The 21,908-nt window shown below is 40.2% G+C and overlaps 1 pseudogene; it reads left to right on the top strand.

The window, feature by feature from the left end:
- The first annotated feature begins 16,576 nt into the window (after positions 1-16,576).
- On the top strand, positions 16,577-16,694 carry LOC126191612 (5S ribosomal RNA; annotated as a pseudogene).
- The last annotated feature ends 5,214 nt before the right edge of the window (positions 16,695-21,908 follow it).

Raw genomic sequence — 21,908 nt, 5'->3', positions numbered from 1 at the left:
GCTGATCTTCCTTGGTACACAAAACGGGTCAGAAAACTGTTGCAGAAACAACGGAACAAACACGCCAAATTTAATCCCCAAGATTGGTTCTTTTAGAGAAGTTCGAAATTTAGCGCGCACTTCAATGCGAGAAGCTTATAACCGTTTCCACAACGAAACTTTGTCTCGAAACCTGGCAGAAAATCCAAAAATTACTAAACACAACCTTCTGAAATGCCTTCACAAAAGAAGACGAAGTAAATATTCCAGAATTCGAATCAAGAACAGCTGCCAACATGAGTAACGTAGAAGTAAATATCCTCGGAGTAGTGAAGCAACTTAAATCACTTAATAAAAGCAAGTCTTCTGGTCCAGACTGTATACCAATTAGGTTCCTTTTGGAGGATCCTGATGCATTAGCTCCATACTCAATAGTCATATACATCCGTTCGCTCGACGAAAGATCCGTACCCAAACACTGGAAAGTTGCACAGGTCGCATTGATATCCAAGAAAGGTAGTAGGAGTAATCCACTTAATTACAGGCCCATATCATTAACGTCGATATGCAGTAGAATTTTGGAACGTATATTGTGTTCGAACATTATGAATTACCTCGAAGAAAACTGTCTATTGACACAAATGGGTTTAGAAAACATCGTTCCTGTGAAACGCAACTAGCTCTTTATTCACATGAAGTGTTGAGTGCTATTGACAAGGGATTTCAGCTCGATTCCGTACTTCTGGATTTCCAGAAGGCTTTTGACACTGCACCACACAAGCGGCTGTTAGTGAAATTGCGTGCTTATGGAATATCGTCTCAGATAAGTGACTGGATTTGTGATTTCCTGTCAGGGAGGTCACAGCACGTAGTCCTACTAAGGAGACTGCCTACACTACGCTTGTCCATCGTCTTTTAGAATACTGCTGAGCGGTGTGGGATCCTTACCAGATAAGACTGACGGAGTACATCGAAAAAGTTCAGAGAAAGACAGCACGTTTTTTATTATCTCGAAATGTGGGAGAGTGTGTCACAGAAATGATACAGGATTTGGGTTGGACATCATTAAAAGAAAGGCGTTAGTTCGTTGCGACGGAATCTTCTCACGAAATTCCAATCACCAACTTTCTCCTCCGAATGAGAAAATATTTTGTTGATATCGACCTACATAGGGAGAAACGATAACCACTATAAAATAAGAAAAATCAGAGCTCGTAGGGAGAGACAAAGGTGTTCATTCTTTCCGCGGGCTATACGAGTTTGGAATTATAGAGAATTGTGATTTGCAGAGTGTCCATGTAGATGTAGATATAGATGTAGATGTAGAATGGTGTGCCTCAGAGACTTTTACAAAACGGTGACCACAACATTCTTAAAAAACTTACTTGAATATTTTTTGCCTCGCTGAGGCTCCGAAATTGAAGGATATGCCCTAAAGGTCTTATACACAACAGGTTTCACAGCATTTTAAAATTTCATGAATCAGTAATGCTATCGAACTGAGTGAAGGACAAAAAAAAAAGAAATTCTAACTTAACCGTGAACGGGCAAATGACTCGCTAACAGTGGTCACATAGTAAAAAAGGGATTGCGACAGAGGACAAACAGTAAAAAATGGGCTTCGCAATGGAGAACACATTCTCATACAGCGGAAGTACTGTATCAACTACACAACTACACAAACATACATCTAAGTAGATAGTATATGGGGGTTTTGGAACACATTGAGGACGTATACGTACCGTCCTTAGCACCGTACCGCTCCGTGACGTCACTACTGCTCGCTGCTTGCTCTGGCAGCTCTCCAGTGCAGATGTTACGCACGTGCGCACACACACACACACACACACACACACACACACACACACACACACATACATACACACACACACACACACACACACACACACACAGTTTACAATTACAGTTTTCTCTGTAATCAAATATACTTAGATTTGTTTCTTTGAAGGATATGAGAAATAAAAGAGGAAACCACAAACAAACAAAAAAAAATTGTTTGAAGTGAAAATGTTTATTTATTCAGTTGATATGAATATACAAAGTTTTAAGCACTGCTAGATTAATTTTTTTTATATTCTTTTATGTTAAGCAATAATTGCAGCTTCTCGGAGTTCTTCCTCTATTGAAATAATTTCATTGTCGTGTGAGTTGTTGCCGGCTGTTTTTGATGCAAGGAGAAAAACTAGACGTTCAACAAGTTCGTTTGGGTTATTCCAGTGAATGTAGTCAACATGTGATTTGTTTGAATAGTCTTTCCAGTCAATTTTTTTTCTTACTTCTTGTTCTTCATCTTCTCTGTTTACTCCAGGTACAGAGGGAATTCCCTTTCCTGTACGTATTTTACTTTTTATTTTCGCTGCTTTACCAATTTTGTATTCCCCACAATGTCATCATCACTATCGTCATCCTCGCTTCTATTATTATCCTCTTCACGGTCTTTTTCTGTAGATGTTAGGGAAACCGTTGCAGTTGCTGCTGCTGCTGTAGTACGACGTTTTGGACCCTCAAGTATTCCAATTAATGGCTTTATGATACGTGTATACTTATATCCTTTGTTTGCATTTACAGGCTTGAAGGCGAGGTATTGTTGTCTAAAGGCATTGGTTGCCTTCAGAATTTTTGCATAATTTTGAAGATCACGGCTCGTGTAATTCTTAGGCTTGATTTTGAACAATAAACTGTATAGCCCTCTAGTTCCAGGATATCTTACGTTGTGTATTATTAAGTCATTTTCATCAACTTCCACTGGTGAGTTTCCAATCATCCATTCACTTGATAATGGATCAAATCTTACGCCGTACACGGTGTCGCGCGTTTTGTCTATAGGTTTATTAAAATACGAAGCCGACAGTCGACCAGCTGCATTTTCTGCTATACGCAACTCTTGTATTTTTCTGCTACTTTTCGTTTTTTTTTCTTCTCCACATCATCATCATCGTCATCATATTTTTCTTTAATGTCACAGCCATTGATATTGTCTTGGCATCTAGCCGCAGAATTGCTATTGTTTTCTCTCGCCGGAAGTCGGTAAATCAGTTCCTTTAGTGGTTGTGAAATGGGCTTAAATGTCTTTTCCAGCACAGATTTTGTTTCAGTTTCTCTTTTATGTAGATATAGCATCTTTCTTCGGATATTCTGCCTAGCTTTAGCGATCTGTTTTTTAATATTAATGTTTCGTTTAATCGAATCGTGCAGCATGTTTTTAGCTCAAAACTGCCCACTCGCTATCTGAACTAAATTTACGTAGACATCTCAATTTATAACAGTAATTTCTTCACTTAGAGGTTTCAAAGTATGTGTTTATCACACGCTGCCTATGCGCATCGTCGAGGATTGGTGAGATAATTTTACACATTTCTTCTATACGTTGCTTGAATCGAAGACTGTCAATGGGCGGCACGTTGCCAGCAAAGCCCTATACGAGCCTCTCTGTATACCGAAAAATCCGAATCATTTAAAATGTGCACTGAGGTACATACTTCATTTGGAAAGTGCACTTTCTTTTTTTTTCTCACCTTCTCCATTTCCTATATAGGTCTTTAATGCTAGCGTGTAAGATGTGCACTCATTGACGTCTGTTAGGAATCTGAGGAACATGATGATAATTGCGAGTGCTTTGTAGTACGCAACTGCTCAGATAAATTACACTTTAATTTACAACCCGATATTCAAATTCAGCATGAAGTGGACGATTTCCAAGTGTTAAATGCGAGGCTTTATGGAACTTGAATCTGTCTCCTTTACGTACGTCAATCTCCGTATTCATCAAAAGTTGGTAACTGTTTTCATTCACTTCAAAGCTAATTGTTTCAATATCAGGGGTAATAGAGCGTAAAATAACTTTACCAGTGTAAGGTAATACATACTCATACTGACTATTGTGTAAAAGGTAAGCTGATTCATTGGGATCTCGTGAAGGGATGCTGTCAATTCTAAAAATGATGGAACACATTCGATTTTTTTCAACGTAACCTTTTGTTGCAACATCCGAGTCTAAAATTGGCTCGCGCACATTCGTGATGCGTTTATTCTGCACGTCTAAAACTCGTTCTGTTACACTAATTAAGTCTAAAAAGTTTTGAACTCCAGCATTCATAGATGTACGTATAGAGTTTTTTAGCTCTCTGAAGTCGTTAAGCTGATTTTGCAGCTTTTGGAACAACAGATCGACATATGATTTACTTACTACATCACTTGCCCTCGGCTTTGCCTTCTCAGCAGAATCAACTTTGTCTTTCACACGTTTCACAGAATTTTCGATTCTTCTACGGATGTCGTCTACGTATTTTTTCGTTGCTGCATCATCATCAGTTCGCGGATCAGCTAAGTTAGGGATGGTTTTGCGGTGCTTGACCGTAAGTGAGCTCTCACTTACATCGAATGCGTTCAGTTTTTCCACGGCATTATCCACATAAACTTTCGTACATGCATCATGATCTTCAGCAGGATCATGTAATCCACTTAAACGCTTATTATTAAAATATATTGCTGCACTTGTAGTGTATATGGAGGAAAAGAAAGCTGTTATCTGCGGCAAAAATTTCGTTATTAAAGAGCTCGAGGAGGCAGCATCAGTATTAGAATTTGTTGCATCATTTCCTCTTTTTCTCGGTGTCGAGTCTCCGGCGGAAGAAGAAGAAGAAGAAGAAGAAGAGGTGATATTCACTTGTTTCTCAAATAGCTGATTTACTTTATCGATAAGATTTGTAATAATGTTCGAGTATGACTGGAATTTCGAATCCACATATCTTTTATTAGCAACATTGTTATTGTATTGAGGATCTAGTACGAGCAATAGAGTATTGCTACTGCTGTTATTCGAAGATGTTACCTGTGCAGAAGCCATGATGGTAATAATCTGTAATGGTCAAGCTGTTGCTTTAAATACAGATATAATTATCAAAGTTTATACGATAACGACCATTATTTAATTCATCATCTTTGCTAATAACAAGAAAATCGTAGGCACTCCCATTCCATGCTCGTTTACACATTTCGAGAAATTCATTGAATGTCATGTCAGGATTAACATGATCACTGAAGACATGTTTTAAATTACGCTCATCTTGTTTAAAGAGAACAATAACGTTAGCATTGTCTCTGATTAACTGTTTAGGAATTTTGCTATATGTCTGACGCAAATAGAAACTGTCTACACCGTAATGCCGACCCATCGAAAAGTAAGCTTTCATGTGATCTTGTTTGTCGCAGGCAATGTCGTCGAAAATAAAAACTGAAAGTGGTTGGGCATGATCTGGTGGTATTACATCTTCTTTACTGGAAAATGTAAAGTAGCCAATCTCATGCAGGTTTTTAAAAAAATTTGTTCCAAATATTTATATTTGTATTGTTGCAGCGATTTGGAAAATATGTAGACATTCTTAAATTTGAGACCATTTTCATGAATTAGAAGATTAACAATCACATTTGTTTTTCCACAATTGGAAGGACCTGCAATAATACACCTAATCGTATCAGGAAATAGATCACCATGCCTACGATCTTGCTTTTGCAGTTCATTTCTGTGTTCAGCAATAGGTCTAATAGGAAGTTGAAGTGCATGTTTCCTGAATTGCATCTTTAAGTACACTAAGGACTCGACGTATCTTACAATTACTATTATAATAGAGCACTCTAGGTTGCAAAGTTAGCACTCGGGCAATGATCATGATTATTAAAAAAAAAAAATGTCAGATGTGGCATTCGAACCCACTCTCGCACAAGATCTTAAATCTAGCGCCTTAAGCACTCGGCCAATCTGACAGATTTGTAACAAGCGCCACCATTTTTTTTTTTGGAGAAAACAATTCCTATCTTACAAATACTGTTATAATAGAGCATTCTGGGTGTCAAAAAGACCAGTCGTTAGTTAACACTCAAGCTATGAAGAAGCATCGCGACAACAACAACAACAAGCAAAATAAGTTGAGGAAGGGGAAGAATAAGAGAGGGACAAAAAAACGTGGTGGTTCCCTGCTTAACCGCATGATTAATAAACTACCTGTTGAACTTCACATACCTGGCTACTCCTACTGTGGTCCTGGCACAAAGTTAGAGGAAAGACTCAAAAGAGGTGATGTCGGTATCAATCCACTAGATGAGGCGTGTAAAGAACATGACATAGCTTACGCAACTCATCCAGACAGTTTGCCTGAGACAGACATCAAGCAGACAGAATTCTGGCTAGAAAAGCGTGGAGTAGAGTAAAAGCAAAAGACGCTAATTTGAAGGAAAAGTTAGCTGCGCTGGCAGTGACTGGAGCAATGAAAGCTAAAGTTAAAATGGGTATGGGTTTGAATAACAACAAGAAGAAGAAAGGTGGTAATATACTGAGCAAAGTAATTTAAAAAGTTCGAAGTGGACTTAAGTACTTGAAGCCTGGTGCTAATCTGATGACAGTTGTGAAAGTGGCTCGTAAAATCGCATCACAGGTTGCTCCGACGAAAGCTGTGGGGAAATTATTAGACAGAGAACGTGTAATACCTGTGCCCAAAACAGCCGGCCGAAGTGGCCGTGCGGTTAAAGGCGCTGCAGTCTGGAACCGCAAGGCCGCTACGGTCGCAGGTTCGAATCCTGCCTCGGGCATGGATGTTTGTGATGTCCTTAGGTTAGTTAGGTTTAACTAGTTCTAAGTTCTAGGGGACTAATGACCTCAGCAGTTGAGTCCCATAGTGCTCAGAGCCATTTTTTTTGTGCCCAAAACAGGTGGAATATTACCTCTAATTCCAATATTTGCTGCTTTATCAGCACTTGGAGGATTAGCCGGAGGTGCTGCTGGAATTGCTAAGGCTGTTAATGATGCGAAAAGTGCTCGAAAGGAGTTAGCTGAAATGCAGAGGCATCATCGTGTACTTGAAGCAATTGCTTTGCGTGATGGAAAAGGCCTGTACTTGGGTCCATACAGGAAAAATGGATTCGGTCTGTATCTGGCCGGTATAAATGGAACAAGGAATAATAATAAAAAAAAAGTTCTCCATAAACAGTCTTCCTACAAGAGCACTTACCAACATTGACTTAGAACACTATGCTAAAAAGCTGCAGATAGCACACTTTCGAGGTGTCTTTATGAGAGATACTTTACCTTCAAGACCTAACACTTGTGAGTGTGCAATTATTAATCTCAATACCGAAGAGGAACCAGGTTCACACTGGGTAGCTTACAGAAAGGAAGGCAAAATTGTCTACTATTTCGACAGCTTTGGAAATTTACCACCTCCTCCGGAATTAGTAAGGTATCTGAAAAACTGTACGATAAAATATAACTACAATACATTTCAGTCACTTAACAGCCAGAGATGTGGCCATTTATGTTTAAGGTTTCTGAATTCAACATAAAACAGACAGTCTTGCAGGGTATAGTTGTAGTCTAACAATGGACATTGAACACGGCATAACGTTAAGTCTGACGGGTAAAGAATCACTTCTAACTGCTCTCTTCAATCCTGCATTGAATTTATCCTCACATGTTTACGAAATTGCTCTGCTAAACCTTTTTACATATAATTCCATTCACAATATTACATCGTTAAATAATAATCTCTACTTCTACAACTATTTGAATGATGTAGAAATTTTGGATAAAGTTAGTCTGAAACATGGAACATATGAACTGCACGACATTTTTTCAGCATTATTGAAAGAAATTGAAGCGTACAACTTGAAGGTTAGCAGTGATAACTCGATAAATAAGAAAAAGCATGACTTGCAATTAAATATTACCTTCAATAAAACACTGAATCGATGTCAGATTAGGAGTAATCTTACTATAGATTTTAATCTCCCAGACAACATAGGTTCAGTTTTAGGGTTTGCAAAAACTGTAGTGGATAAAAAAGTCCTGAAGACTGCCGAATATTCAGTTAACATTCAAAGTGTTAATGTCTTGTGTGTTGACTGTAACATCTCAGGAGGTTCATTTCACAATGGGGAACCTACACATACATTGCATCAGTTCTGGCCTGCCGTACCACCAGGATATAAGATTGTGGAAACACCGAATTCGCCCATTTATATGCCAGTAGTTGCAAGATACGTTTCAGAATTAAGTGTGTCAATTAGAGATCAAGACGGAAATCTTGTTGATTTTGACGGGGAAAAGATAACTGTGCGATTACATTTGAGGAAAATACGGTAAAAAAAATGGGTATCGTATACAAACAGAATGCCTGCATAAGCAAGGACACAAGATACCTTGACAATGTGAGCAATAATAACAAGGAGAAGAAGAAGAAAAGAAAAGCAAAGAAGAGAAAAGTCAAAAAAATGTTTTAACTCCACACAACAGAGAAATTCTGTCGTCACTGGGATACAGAGTGCTATAAATACTGATACCTTGATCTGCAAACTCTCATTCGAGTCGTCCGACTTTCAGTGATCAAACAGGAGGAGGAGGAGGAGGAGGAGGAAGAGGAGGAAGAGGAGGAAGCTAAGGAAAAAAAAATGTTGAATGTAAGAGAAAAAATTCTCGTCGACGACTCGGTTACTCGCCTTCAGTATCATAAGTATAAACCTTTCGGTCAACCGGCTTTTGCTCAGAACGATTCCATATCAATTGTTATACAAAATGAAAACACTTACCTGCTTCCTTCCGAGAGTCTGCTGTATATAGAAGGACGACTTGTCAATGCAGAGGGAAATGGAAAAGCTACTGATATTGAGTTAACAAAAAACTGTGCACCTCATCTGTTTTCGGATATTCAGTACCGTCTCAATAACCAAATTATCGATCATGTACGTAATCCAGGAATTGCAACATTAATGAAAGGATATGCTTCTTTTACACCAGGCGACGCAAATGCATTACAAAATGCCGGATGGGGGGCAAGAAGCGAATTGAAAGAGTTAGTCGACGATGATGATGGTCGTTTTAATTTTTGCATTCCGCTTAAAATGATCTTAGGCTTTGCAGAGGATTACAAAAAGATTATTTTAAATGCTCGCCATGAACTGGTACTGATTCGTAGCAGGCAAGATATTAACTGTATTGTCTCAGATAAAGCAGATACTAAATCAAAAATTGTGTTGGAAAAAGTTCACTGGGAAATGCCGCATGTTCAGGTGTCTGAAAAGCAACAAATATCGCTGTGGAATATCTTAAAAAATGATATCAGTTTGACTCTACCTTTTCGTCACTGGGATTTGGTTGAAAGCATTGCGCCGGAAATTAACTCATGGACATGGCAAATTAAATTTAATACAGCTCTTGAAACAGCAAGGTATGTAATATTGGCTTTTCAGTCAAACAGAAATTTGATTACTGCTGACTCTAGTGTATTCGACAAAATAAACATATCAAACTTGAAGGTGTATTTAAATTCTTCTAAATTCCCCGAGGAGAATTTTGCTGTTGATTTTGACACGAAGAATACTGCACAGGCGTTTGAAATGTATGCCAATTTTCAATCGCTGTATTACGTAGATAGCAGTGTAAGAAGAGGGAACCCGCTCATGAACCGTACTGAATTTCAGAACTGCCCTATATTTTTCATTGATTGTTCTCATCAAGACGAAACACTGAAATCTTCGATCGTTGACATGAAGATTGAAATAGAAACAAAAGAAGCATTTGCTAAAAATACTATAGCTTACTGCCTGGTCATTCATGATTCAGTGATTGAAATGACTCCATCAACCAATCAAGTCACAAAGCGTACTCGGATATAGAAGGGAAAAGACATGGACAGCCAATCAGGTCACATAAGACATACTCAGAGATATATAAAAGAGGGAAAAAAATGTGCAAGCATTTCATCATTGTCGTCCTCTTTGCTCCCCTCACACCAGTAGCTTGAGAGAAGGAAATATGAACAAAGTTATAATAATTACCGCTAAGTCCGAGAATCATCCACTGATAGTGTTAGTGACTAATTTAAGTGATGGTTGTGAATGTGTACCGCAAGTTCATAACATGGAGGCCTCTTTCAGTGCACTGAATTGTTCACTCGATTCATTGCTAAAAGAGAACAGTGACTGCAAAACATTAGTGTATTCAAAAAATCTGCTGTGTCCACTCGTCCTAAATATTCTAGAACAAATTATTATTATTCATAAAGATGTTGAAATGCTACGATTGGAAGATTATGGATTGGACTGTTCTAATAAGAAAGAGAAAGGTGCAGCTGCTGCTGCTGCTGCTGCTGATGATGATGATGATGCTTACTTCTTGTTCGAGTGGATTAAATCGAAAAATGTTTGTAAACTGCTCTCTCGAATTTATAGAAAACTTACTGTGCAACAGTGTCAAAATCTAAATGCAATTGATTATTACTTATTTCCTAAACAGTTGTTACCCTCTTTATGTGATCTTTCTCATATATTTCACAGTTTACCACAAGTGTTTCAAAATGATGCTCTCATTTCTAAGTATCAACATTGTTACAAGCATTATAATGTGAATGCACGTTGTCAAATTGATGGACCACCTCCTATTAAAAAGAATTGTAAAGAGTGCAGAAAGGAAATTTCAGATGAAATAAAATAACAATTATTGTACGTGTTTTTTTTATTTCACTCAGTAAATAAAGAAAAATGTTACAATGAATGTATAATGTTTTGTTATTTTCTGTATACAAATCAGTTACAAACTCACATGTACACAATTAGTTACAGATATATTATACAAATCAGTTACAAATTCACATGGAAGTTGTTGTCTGAATGACAGTACTCTGTGAATCTTTCCTCTCAATATCAAATTATGTTTTTTTTGCAAACTCACATGTACGCAACTTCACACACACACACACACACACACACACACAATAAAATTAGTCAGACGTTGTCAAGTTTTCTTTGTTTTTCAGTTGGTAGTGACCCCACGCTAAAGTATTTACCTTATCTGACAGTATAAAACGTTTATCATCATATGCAGACAAACCAAGCTTTTGTTGTTTAACAGTGGATACCACATGACACTTTGATTGAATAATATACTGTACAGAAGTTTTAGCATCTAAATTCAACATACATTCTCGATAATCATCGATGCTCAATGCTTTAATTGAAGACTGTTTTATACCTTTCGCTCTCTGCATTACACGTAGTGATTCGGTCTCTAGTGCATACATTTTAGCTCTCAGGCCTATGAACTCAGTAATAAGTTCACCGTTTAATTCATCTTTCAATAGTCCAACCTCCTTTTTATTCACAAGTGGAATGTTATATCTGTTATTAACGGGAAAACCTGAAGTATCAAACCATTTTTGCACATCACTTTTGATATCCTCATAAATATTTTGAGTTTTAATATGGTAAATTAAACTATCGGTATCAGTGTAACACAGTTTTACATCTTTTACAGGGAACTTGTTCAGTATATACCCATAATGAAAGTCAACAAGACGCGTCTTTGAAATGTCTAAAATCGCCATACCTACAGATATAGGCTTGTCAAACACTACATTGAGTTTGTCTAGTTCAATACCAACTAAATTTTCCTGAAATATAACGCTCCTTTTGAAATTTGGTTTTGCAATCATTGCAGATGCTCCATATTTACCATCCCATGAAGTTACTAGTTTTATGTCCCTCATCTTTCGTACATTTTGCATTGTCTTACCAAAGACGCTGTTATTCATTAGCTTAAAAAAATTCTTTTCAAAATCGTTATTTGCTGCCATACGTTTCTGTGCGTTAATATCGATGTATGGTTTCATCCATGGAAGTTGTCTGAATGACAGTACTCTGTGAATCTTTCTCAATTTCAAATTATGTTGCAAACACTGTTTGAGATTTCTATAATGAATTACATAATTTTTCTTATCATACAAAGTAGAAATTAATTTTTTGGGAGCACTAGCCTTGCCTACCACACAGCTAGATGGTGGTATCATTTTCTCAGGACATAGTGGTAGATCAGAATGCATATCGTGGATGTTTTCAGGATATTCAAGGTCTACTTCCAGAATGTAGCCTATATCAGAGTCATCCGGTATGTTGTTTACGTCAAAAGTTTTAACAATTTCAGCGTTGAGCCAAGAAAAATGTGAAACTGGGAGGTACTGCATCATTGCCCAACTGTAAAGACTATTAACATCAAGGTAAATAATATAGGATTCATCAGTATTTTCATCATAATTAGACATGAACCTGTTGTTTGCCACCGCATGTCTACACGAGCAGTGAACAATGCCGCCTCTAATACCTCGTTCGACGAATTGAAGTTGCTCAATGTCTGTGATGAGTTCTAATTCTGCTTTGGTGGTTTTCAATAATGCATCCCAAGCCAATCCAGGTGAAGTAACATAATGCGCGGGATCTAACTCATAGGTTTTAATGCAGAGATTTCGAAAATTTTCAAAAACATCGCTTAACAATAACACATCAATTTTTAAATAAAGATCTGAGTATTCCCCCAGTGTCTTGCACTTGAACAAATGCCATGCATTACACGCCCTTTGATAATCACACTCTGAGACAGTTCTTCCACCAGTCAGCAAACTTTTAAATTCCTGAATCGGAGGTAAGTGTTCTTCTGATAAAACACTCTCATCACTCACATACTCATATGGAAATATACCCTTCTGATTGACTAAATAAAATTCACGATCATCAGGAAAGTATTTCCTCATTATCCTGCATTCCTCTGGCTTTAGGTAAGATGCACACTTTTCTAGCGAGCATGATAAAAAATTTAATGAATCTATAAATCGGAAATTTATGTAGCAGTGCCGGTCTTTACGTGTTACTTGAATGCTCTTCGTGAAAGATTTGTATTTCTCCATATTCGATGGTAATATAGAAACGCGGCCTGGATTTAATTTAGTTTTCCTCCTCCTCCCGGTCGCATTCACTAGTTGCTCGCAAATATTTGTAATTACGAAATGACTATCATAATTGGACAGATTGTGGAATACGACAGGCACTGTAAACAGAGGTCTGTAGTTTACATTGCAGCTAGCATGCGCTGCACCACGGTACTCGCCTGTAAAATGGCAATGGTCACGATGCTTCACATCGCCTGCCTCAAAGGCTTCCTTACAAATATGACAGATCTGTGCAGAGTGAAAGGCTGATTCTTCCTCTGGGCTTAATATCATCTCTTTATTTTGTAATAAGAAACCATTCACATACTCAGCAATTGCATACAGCTGTTTCGTGAACCACTGCATGCAATCACGACTGCGATACAACTGAAATTCCGAATAGTCATCATTATAAGTACAATGTATGTAATATGCAATACTAAATGGTGTATGTAAATGTATTTGATCAGAGTTACTACTTCTACTGCAGCCAGCGACTGGTTGCAGCATGCACTCAGTGTCCGCATATATTATAAAAGGCAGCTTTAACTTATTTCGGAAATTGGAAAATTTTATATATTTATTGTGCTCATTTGTCATGATAGTGTTGACTGGCTTAAACTGCGCACAGTCACGCAAGTGTGCTTCTAACTTCTGTTTTGCATGAAAATAAGACAAACAACGGGGGCATATCACGACAGACTTATGATGAGCAGTAATGCTATAATGTGCTAGCTTCGACAAACATTTTATATAATAAAAATGATTTATATTTGTATTTTCTAGCTGCAACATTAATAAATTTACATGTTTTTCTCTTTGGTACTTTGTAATATGCAGTGGTATAACTCGGATATCTTTCGACCTTTCCCTCGTCCTCCTTGCCCCCTCTCTCTCCTCATCCGCTTCTCCCTCTTCAACAACCATCCACTCATAATCCGAGTACTGTATACCGTACACATTGACAGACACACTTTCATTCTGCTTTTCGAATATATGGACATGCTTTAGCTCTGTAGGAAACGGTATATTAGAAAAGTTTAATTTGTTTGCATGTGCAAAATAGGCAGACACACGGTGCGCATTCTAGCTTACAGGATACAAAGCAGCTAGAATTGCCCATTTAAAACAAGCATTACCTTTCGAGTGAACATTAATTACTGCATGTTTATTCGCAATCACTTTTGGCACTCGTATGGTTCTTCACTCAGCGTGCTGCATCATATTACCGTGTTATTTGCTAGTCATGTTATCAGATAATGTCCCTCCATATCCTCAGAGAGCGGCTTTTTTCTTCTTTTCCCACCCTGCAGTATCACGCATTCACTTTATGCGTTCACATAACATCAGCTGTTGGACGAGGACAATGACCGCCTGCCCGAAAGCAAGGGCCATGATGTAACTGATTACGCCAGATGGTTGAGAACGAGAAAAAACGGTACGTCCCGCCAGCCACGATCACATGCGCAGATGTTCACTATGACCTTCCGCAATGAATTTTTTTTTTTTTTTTTTGCCAGCCGACTTCGTCTTCTTCTCTTCCTTTTACACAGCTGGTGTTTAAAGCCCCTCCTGGAACAGCTGCGAACCTCCTGCTGTTGCTAACATTGCTATTATTGTCATACAGCATCCTCTACATCCTTTTTTTTTTTTGCTTTGAAAAATAGCAAATAAAATGAGATGCTTTTAGAGAACTGCTATCAGTCTACGTTTCACCGAGGTGGCTGCTCCTTTTATCCTCCTCCTCTTCTCATCGCCATTATCGTCTATAGAGAGAGAGAGAGACGTTATCTGTTTGTCAGGTAAGAGAAGTCGGTGATGGATTGGGATTTACAATGATACTAGCAACATTAAACGAAATTAGACGTTACCTTCATCAATTTTTTTTCTTTTTTCCTTCTCACATCATGACAGAATGAAGATAGCTTTCGTAGACCTGCAAGGATTCAAAGACAATGCAAATAATTTTGTGCCTAAACAAGCTGCTGCTATCCTCGTGGACGGCAATCAAGTTATTGCAGAGTAGTTTGTCACTATCGCACAAGTTTTAGCATTCAGCACCTTATCAGAAAAAACTCAGAGGATAAACTCGTGGGTGACACGCAATCACCTTCATCAGCAGTGGGGAATGGATGGAGTGTCACTACTTACTGCGAGAAATACGCTGTGGGAGTTGTGCAAATCTTGTGACTACATTATGGTAATGGGTCTGGAAAAAGCAGATTGGACGACGACTTTATTGGGCACAGATCATGGCAGAGTAGTTAACATGCAATCTCTGGACTGTCCATCATTGAAATTGCTGAAAAAGTCTTTCAATATTGCTGATGAGGAAAATGATCGATGTTTAGCAAAGACTAATGTACGATTAATTATGCGATGGTATTTTGAAAATAAAACGTCTTCCTAAAATACATGTTATCTTTCTTTTTCTCCCTTGCTCCTCTTTCTCGTCCTCGTGTCTCCGCCCCCCTTCCAGCTCCATATAAGCAAACATTTCTATCACAACCGTGTCATTTCGAAAAGCATATTGCCTTCAGTAAGTAGCAAGTTAGAATAAAAAAAAAAAAAAAAAAAAGAAGATGCAAGCTTCCATTGCTGATGAGCTTCATCGTCCAGCTCGCCGAACGTACCCTAGGCGGTCAGTTATCACGAAAGGACTTGATGATCTCCATCAAGCAGACTTAGTCGATATGATTGCATATTCTAAATGGAATTCTGGGTATAAGTATTTGATAACAGTAATTGACGTTTATTCAAAATATGCATGGGTCGCTGCTCTAAAGACTAAAACTTGAATTGCAGTTGCAAACGCACTTAAAAAAATATATATAAAAAGTAAGCGGGCCCCAGTAAATTTACAAACTGATCAAGGAAAAGAATTCTACAATACTAGTTTTAAAAAGTTAATGCAGAAACTCAGAATTAATCATTACTCCACTTTTTCAAACATGAAAGCTTCCGTAGTTGAACGCTTTAACAGAACTCTCAAGAGTCTTATGTTCCGAAAATTTACTGCTCAGGGCTCCTACAAATGGATTAACACTGTACAAGATCTGGTCCATCAGTATAATCACATGACACACAGAACGATTAAAATGCGACCAGTGGATGTAAAAGATAATAGTCTTCTATCTACTGTGTATAACAAAATTAAAATGAATGATCCACGCCGGTCAAAACTCAAAGTTGGTGATTACGTCAGAATTAGTAAACAGAAAACAGTCTTAGACAAAGGGTACACCGCCAATTGGTCCACGGAAATTTTCAAAATACGTAAAGTGCAAGAAACCAATCCGAGAACGTATCTCCTTGAAGATTACAAATCACAGCCCATAGCTGGAGCTTTCTATGTTGAAGAGTTACAAAAAACTAAATATCCATCATCATATATTGTGGAGAAAATAATACGGAAGAAAGGAAGAAAAGCTTTGGTAAAGTGGCTTGGATTCAGCAATGCACACAACAGCTGGATAAATTTGTAAAAAGAAAATAAAAAAAATGCATAGTACATGCTGAATGTGTGTGTGTGTGTGTGTATGTGTGTGTATGTGTATGTGTGTGTGTGTGTGTGTGTGTGTGTGTGTGTGCGCGCACGTGCGTAACATCTGCACTGGAGAGCTGCCAGAGCAAGCAGCGAGCAGTAGTGACGTCACGGAGCGGTACGGTGCTAAGGACGGTACGTATACGTCCTCAATGTGTTCCAGAAGCCCCATATACTATCTACTCATCTACACTTCCTGAGATGTGACTTACCCAAACACATGGCTCACTAGAGTAAGTAGCTACCCTTCGTATCACCTTCCATTATTACAACAGCATAAACACATACTGCCAACTGCCTTACCGCAGTGGTAACACCGGTTTCCGTCAGATCACCGACGTTAAGCGCTGTTGGGTTGGGCTAGCACTTGTATGGGTGACCATCCGGTCTGCCGAGCGCAGTTGGTCAACTGGGTGCACTCAGCCCTTGTGAGGCAAACTGAGGAGCTACTTGATTGAGAAGTAGCGGCTCCGGTCTTGGAAAGTGACACAGAGCCGGGAGAGCGGTGTGCTGACCATATGCCCCACCACATCCGCATCCAGTGACGCCTATGGGCGGCCGGTCGGTACCGTTGGGCCTTCATGGCCTGTTCGGGAGGAGTTTAGTTTTAGTTTTATAAACACATACTACTACTTACGACAACAAAAGAAACAGTTCTATTAATACAAACATGTACCATGACTTAAGATATAACACAAATAGTTCTATTACTACAAAATACAAATTTCGTCTGTACTCCTCCGTGCTTCACATCGCTCCCTATCTTTCTCACGCTAGACGCCGCACCTTCCTGTGGTCTCACACCTGTCACGAGAGGGTATGCCATATCCAGAACCATCGACCGGCATCATCGGGTCGCAGCATGCACATCTGCCAAATGAGAACATGTACTCGGAAATCGTCAACTTTTATTACTTTCTTTTGACTCTTCAACTTGATTTTATCCATAGAGTAAACTATTCATCACGTACTTGTTCAATAAATCCATTGGTTACTTACAACTTATCACTAATAGAACATTAGACAGTGAAACGGAATATACGTACTACTTGTTTCCACATACTGATTACCGCTTAATGTCGTTGTCTCGTTCACTCGACGATCGGCTTGATATCGGAGATGTGACGTAATCGCCCTGATATGCGCGATCGAACTGTCTGGAGCTCCACCGCCTTGGGATGTGGAATGCGGCATATTCGATGCGGACCACTGTAAACACTAAAGAATTTCTTACATACTCCTTTTCGCTTGTTTGACAGTTTATGAGAGTGAACTAGGACATTTTGACCTATATGAAACTCGATCTTCTTTACTTTCTTTTGATAGCTCTTCTTCTGTCACCCCCTCCTCCCCCTCATGAACCATGGACCTTGCCGTTGGTGGGGAGGCTTGCGTGCCTCAGCGATACAGATAGCCGTACCGTAGGTGCAACCACAACAGAGAGGCCAGACATATGTGTAGATCCTGAAGAGGGGCAGCAGCATTTTCAGTAGTTGCAGGGGCAACAGTCTGGATGATTGACTGATCTGGCCTTGTAACACTAACCAAAACGGCCTTGCTGTGCTGGTACTGCGAACGGCTGAAAGCAAGGGGAAACTACAGCCGTAATTTTTCCCGAGGGCATGCAGCTTTACTGTATGGTTACATGATGATGGCGTCCTCTTGGGTACAATATTCCGGAGGTAAAATAGTCCCCCATTCGGATCTCCGGGCGGGGACTACTCAAGAGGATGTCGTTATCAGGAGAAAGAAAACTGGCGTTCTACGGATCAGAGCGTGGAATGTCAGATCCCTTAATCGGGCAGGTAGGTTAGAAAATTCAAAAAGGGAAATGGACAGATTATAGTTAGATATAGTGGGAATTAGTTGGGTAACAGAAGAAATATTGAATTTAATTGATGAAAGGAGAAAATATAAAAATGGAATAAAAAAGGAATACAAACGTCTCAAAAATGAGATCGACAGGAATTGCAAAATGGCTAAGCAGGGATAGACAAATGTAAGAATGTAGAGGCTTATCTCACTAGGGGTATGATAGATACTGCCTACAGGAAAATTAAAGAGACCTTTGGAGATAAGAGAGCCACATGTATGAATATCAAGAACTCAGATGGAAACCCAGTTCTAAGCAAAGAAGGGAAAGCAGAAAGGTGGAAGGAGTATATAGAGGGTCTAAACAAGGGCAATGTACTTGAGGGCACTGTTATAGAAAGAGAAGAGGAAATATATGAAGATGAAATGGGAGATACGATACTGCGTGAAGAGTCTGACAGAGCACTGAATGACCTGAGTCGAAACAAGGCCCTGGGAGTAGACAACATTCCATTAGAACTACTGAGCCTTGGGAGAGCCAGTCCTGACAAAACTCTACCATCTGGTGAGCAAGATGTATGAGACAGGCGAAATACCCACAGACTTCAAGAAGAATATAATAATTCCAATTCCAAAGAAATCAGATGTTGACAGATGAGAAAATTACCGGACTATCAGTTTAATAAGTCACAGCTGCAGAATACTAACACGGATTCTTTACAGGCTAATGGAAAAACTGGTAGAAGCCGACCTCTGGGAAAATCAATTTGGATTCCGTAGAAATGTTGTAACACGTGAGGCAATACTGACCTTACAACTTATCTTAGAATAAAGATTAAGGAAAGGCAAATCTACGTTTCTAGCATTTGTAGACTTAGAGAAAGCTTTTGACAATGTTAACTGGAATACTCTCTTTCAAATTCTGAAGGTGGCAGGGGTAAAATGCAGGGAGCGCAAGGCTATTTACAATTTGTACAGAAACCAGATGGCAGTTATAAGAGTCGAGCAGCACGAAACGGAAGCAGTGGTTGGGAAGGGAGTGAGACATGGTTGTAGCCTCTCCCCGATGTTATTCAATCTGTATATTGAGCAAGCAGTAAAGGAAACAAAAGAAAAATCTGGAGTAGGAATTAAAATCCATGGAGAAGAGATAAAAACTTTGAGGTTCACCGATGACATTGTATTTCTGTCAGAGACAGCAAAGGACTTGGAAGAGCAGTTGAACGGAATGGACAGTGTCTTGAAAGTAGGGTATAAGATGAACATCAACAAAAGCAAAACGAGGATAATGGAATGTACTCGAATTAAGTCGGGTGATGCTGAGGGAATTAGATTAGGAAATGAGACACTTAAAGTAGTAAAGGAGTTTTGCTATTTGGGGAGCAAAATAACTGATGATGCTCGAAGTAGAGAGGATATAAAATGTAGACTGGCAATGGCAAAGAAAGCGTTTCTGAAGAAGGGAAATTTGTTAACATCGAGTATAGATTTAAGTGTAAGGAAGTCGTTACTGAAAGTATTTGTATGGCGTGTAGCCATGTATGGAAGTGAAACGTAGACAATAAATAGTTTGGACAAGAAGAGAATAGAAGCTTTCGAAATGTGGTGCTACAGAGGAATGCTGAAGATTAGATGGATAGATCACATAACTAACGAGGAGGTACTCAATAGAATTGGGGAGAAGAGGAGTTTGTGGCACAACTTGACAAGAAGAAGGGACCGGTTGGTAGAACATGTTCTGAGGCATAAGGGGATCACAAATTTAGCATTGGAGGGAAGCGTGGAGGGTGAAAATCGTAGAGGGAGACCAAGAGATGAATACAGTAAGCAGATTCAGAAGGATGTAGGTTGCAGTAGGTACTGGGAGATGAAGAAGCTTGCACAGGATAGAGTAGCATGGAGAGCTGCATCAAACCAGTCTCAGGACTGAAGGCAACAACAACAACATCAAGCTCTTCTATCTTACTTTGGCTGCATGTTTAATACACTGAAGAGCCAAAGAAACTGGTACACCTACCTAATATAGTGTGGGGCCTCCGCGAGCACGCAGGAGTTCCACAGCACGACCTGGCATGGAGTCGGCTAATGTCTGAAGTAGTGCAGAGGGAACTGACACCATGAATCCTACAGGACTCTTCATAAATCCGTGAGAGTACGAGCTGATAGATATCTCTTCTGAACAGCATGTTGCAAGGCATCCTAAATATGCTCAATAATGTTCATGTCTGGCGAGTTTGGTAGCAAGCGGATGTATTCAAACTCAGAAGAGTTTTCCAGGAGCAACTCTGTAGCATTCTGGAACTTTGCGGTGTCGCATTGTGCTTCTGGAATTGCCCGCTTCCGTCGGAATGCACAACGGACATGAACGGATGCAGCGGTCAGACAGGATGCTTTCGTACGTGTCACCTGTCAGAGTCGTATCTAGCCATATCAGCCGTATCGTACCATATTACTCCAACTGCACACGCCTCACACCATTGCAGAGCCTCCACTACTTTGAAAAGTCTCCTGCTGACATGCAGGGTCAATGGATTTACGAGGTTGTCTCCATACCCTTACACGTCAATTCGCTCGATGCAGCTTGAAACGAGACTCGTCCGACCAGCAACATGTTTCCAGTCGTCAACAGTCCAATGTCGGTGTTGACAGACCCAGGCGAGGCTTAAAGCTTTTCGTTGTGCAGTTATCAAAGGTACACGAGTGGGTCTTGGGGTCCGAAAACCCATATCGATAATGTTTCGTTGAATGGTTCGCACGCTGAAACTTGTCGATGGGTCAGCATTGAACGATTCTCTTCAGTCGTCATTGGTCCCGTTCTTCCAGGATCTTTTTCTGGCCGCAGCGATGTCGTAGATTTGATGTTTTACCGTATTCCTGATATTTACGGTACACTCGTGAAATGGTCGTACGGGAAAATCCTCACTTCATTGCTACGTCGGAGATGCTGTGTCCCATCGCTGGTGCGCCGACTACACTCCTGGAAATGGACCATACTTGCTCCGGACACTGCGAGAGGGCTGTACAAGCAATGATCACACGCACGGCACAGCGGACACACCAGGAACCGCGGTGTTGGCCGTCGAATGGCGCTACCTGCGCAGCATTTGTGCACCGCCGCCGTCAGTGTCAGCCAGTTTGCCGTGGCATACGGAGCTCCATCGCAGTCTTTAACACTGGTAGCATGCCGCGACAGCGTGGACGTGAACCGTATGTGCAGTTGACGGACTTTGAGCGAGGGCGTATAGTGGGCATGCGGGAGGCCGGGTGGACGTACCGCCGAATTGCTGAACACGTGGGGCGTGAGGTCTCCACAGTACATCGATGTTGTCGCCAGTGGTCGGCGGAAGGTGCACGTGCCCGTCGACCTGGGACCGGACCGCAGCGACGCACGGATGCACGCCAAGACCGTAGGATCCTACGCAGTGCCGTAGGGGACCGCACCGCCACTTCCAAGCAAATTAGGGACACTGTTGCTCCTGGGGTATCGGCGAGGACCATTCGCAACCGTCTCCATGAAGCTGGACTACGGTCCCGCACACCGTTAGGCCGTCTTCCGCTCACGCCCCAACATCGTGCAGCCCGCCTCCTGTGGTGTCGCGACAGGCGTGAATGGAGGGACGAATGGAGACGTGTTGTCTTCAGCGATGAGAGTCGCTTCTGCCTTGGTGCCAATGATGGTCGTATGCGTGTTTGGCGCCGTGCAGGTGAGCGCCACAATCAGGACTGCATACGACCGAGGCACACAGGGCCAACACCCGGCATCATGGTGTGGGGAGCGATCTCCTACACTGGCCGTACACCACTGGTGA

This window comes from Schistocerca nitens, chromosome 6 (genome assembly GCF_023898315.1).
Source record: "Schistocerca nitens isolate TAMUIC-IGC-003100 chromosome 6, iqSchNite1.1, whole genome shotgun sequence".
NCBI classification, from domain to species: domain Eukaryota; kingdom Metazoa; phylum Arthropoda; class Insecta; order Orthoptera; family Acrididae; genus Schistocerca; species Schistocerca nitens.
Note: the sequence above shows the minus strand (reverse complement) of the source record. Positions and strands in the feature narration are given on the sequence as shown.